Below are 2,525 nucleotides of genomic sequence, written 5' to 3'. Positions count from 1 at the left end.
TATATTTAAAACATTAGCATTTGGGGGGCGCCTAGGTGGCTCAGTCAGGTAAGTGGCCAAGTTCGACTCAGATCATCATCTCACAGCTTGTAAGTCTGAGCCCCTTGTCGGGCTCTGTGCTGACAACTCAGAGCCTGGAGCCTTCTTCAGATTCTATGTCTTCCTCTCTCTCTGCCCTTCCCCTGCTAACACTCTGTATCTCTCTCAAAAATAAATAAACACGGAAAAAAATTTTTTAAATACATTAGCATTTTTTAAATTAATAGATTTTTTAAAGAGCATTTTTAGGTTTAAGAAAACTGAGCAGAAAATATAGTTTCCATATACTCCTTTCCCCAGGCCTCCTCTACCCCAGTGTCCCCTATTATTAACATTGTGCGTTAGTTGGTATGTTTGTTACAACTGACAAGTGAATATTGATACATTATTATTAACTAAAGTCCACAGTTTACATTAGTGTTCATTCTTTAGGTAGTTCATTCTATGAGTTTTGACAAATGTATAATGACATGTATCCACCATTATAGTATCATAATAGTGTCATTTCACTGCCCTAAAAATTCCCTGTGTTCTACCCATTTATCTATCCTTCCCTCCCTCTCAACTCCTGACAACCATTGACCTTTTTCAATAGCTTTGCATTTTCTGGAATGTCATACAGTTGAAATCATACAGTTTGCAGCTCTTTCAGATTGGTTTCTTTCACTTAACAAAATGTATTTAAGATCCCTCTGTGTCTTTTCATGGCTTCATAGCTTATTTCTTTATAGCACAGAATAATATTCCATTATATGAATACCAAAGTATGTTTATCCATTCACCTATTGAAGGGCATCTCAGTTCCTTTCAAGATTGCCAATTATAAATAAAGTTGCTGTAAACACCCAGTACATTTTTGGTTTTGGTGTGGACTTAAGTTTTCAATTCATTTGAGTAAATACCAAGGAATGCAACTGCTGAATCATAAGGCAAGAGTATGTTTAATTTTGTAAGAAACTGCCAAACTGTCTTCCAAAGTGGCTATACCATTTTGCATTCTCACTAGCAATGATTGAAAGTTCCTGTCGCTCTACATCCTTGCCAGCATTTAGTGTCAGTATTTTGGATTTTGGCTCTAATAGGTGTGTGGTAGTATTTCCCTATTTTAATTTGCAACTCCCTAATGATATGTGGTGTTGAGCATCTTTTCATATGTTTAATTGCCATCTGTATAGCTTCTTTGGTGAGGTATTTATTCAGAACTTTTGTTCATCTTTTAATAGAGTTCTTTGCTTTCTTTTCTTTTCTTTTCTTTTTTTTTTTTTTTAGAGTTCTTTGCTTTCTTATTGTTGAGTTTTAAATATTCTTTTCACATATGTTTTTAAGATTTATAATTTTTTTAAAGTAATCTCTACACCTAGTCTGGGGCTCTAACTCACAGCCCTGAGATCAAGAGTCACATGCTCCACTGACTGAGCCAGCCAGGCACTCCAGAGTTCTTTGCATACTTTGGATATTAGTCCTTTAACAAATAACGTGCTTTGCAAAGATTTTCTCCCAGTCTGTAGATTTTCTTTTCATTCTCTTAGCAGTGTCTTTGCAAAGCAGGAATTAATTTTATCACATCTACTCTTTAATTACCATAAAGATAAGATGTCATGGATGTTGCAAAATACTTTCTTTTTTTTAAGGCAAAAATTATTTTTTAAGGAAAAAAACCACTTTTTAAGGAAAAAATCTATTTTAAGGAAAAAAAACTCCACTTTTTTTTCCAAAAAATTTCTTGATTACTAGGAAGATGGAATTGAATGACTTCCAGTCCCTTTTGGTTCTAGGTTTTATGGTTCTGTGGAAAGAATGATGGTGTATTGTGGATTTTTACTATGTTAATTCTGGGATCCCCTCTCCATTAGCACAGTAATATATGGCAATTGAAGAAAGTTTAGAAAATGTAGGAAAAAGAAAATATGATTTTTTCTAAACAGTGTGGCACTAAGTGGAAGAATTTTGGATGACAAAAAATTCAAACAGGCATGCCTATATGCCTGCATTTCATTAACTGTAGTGAAATTAACCCTTTCACTACTTCATGGGTAAAAAGACACTCATGAGGCACATAAATAATTTTTTAATTTTTAATTTTTTTAATTAAAAATTTTTTTTAAATATGGAAGCTTCACACATTTGCAGGTCATCCTTGTGCTGGGGCCGTGCTAATCTTCCCTGTATCTTTCCAGTTTAATATATGTGCTGCTGAAGCAAGCACAATGATTAACTCTTTAAAAGCACATATTTGGGGCATCTGGGTGGCTCAGTCAGTTAAGCGTCCAACTTCAGCTCAGGTCATAATTTCACAATTCACGAGTTCAAACCCTGTGTCAGTCTCTGTGCTGACAGCTCAGAGCCTGGAGCCTGCTTTGGATTCTGTGTCTGCCTCTCTTTCCCTGCCCCTCACCTGCTCATGCTCTGTCTGTCTCTCTCTCTCTCAAAAAGTAAACGTTAAAAAAATTAAAAATAAGTAAAAATACATATTTATCGTAAAAAGT

The 2,525-nt window shown here is 34.9% G+C and overlaps 1 non-coding gene across 1 annotated transcript; it reads right to left on the bottom strand.

Annotated features, from left to right (window-relative positions):
• Window positions 1-2,139: 2,139 nt before the first annotated feature.
• Window positions 2,140-2,245, bottom strand: LOC132668086 (U6 spliceosomal RNA). Its single transcript, XR_009605455.1, has one exon. It is a non-coding gene; the product is annotated as a U6 spliceosomal RNA (small nuclear RNA).
• Window positions 2,246-2,525: the final 280 nt, after the last annotated feature.

Source organism: Panthera onca, chromosome B2 (assembly GCF_046562875.1).
Source record: "Panthera onca isolate mPanOnc1 chromosome B2, mPanOnc1 haplotype 2, whole genome shotgun sequence".
NCBI lineage: Eukaryota > Metazoa > Chordata > Mammalia > Carnivora > Felidae > Panthera > Panthera onca.
The sequence above is the reverse complement of the archived record's forward strand: the minus strand, read 5'-3'. Positions and strand labels throughout refer to the sequence as shown.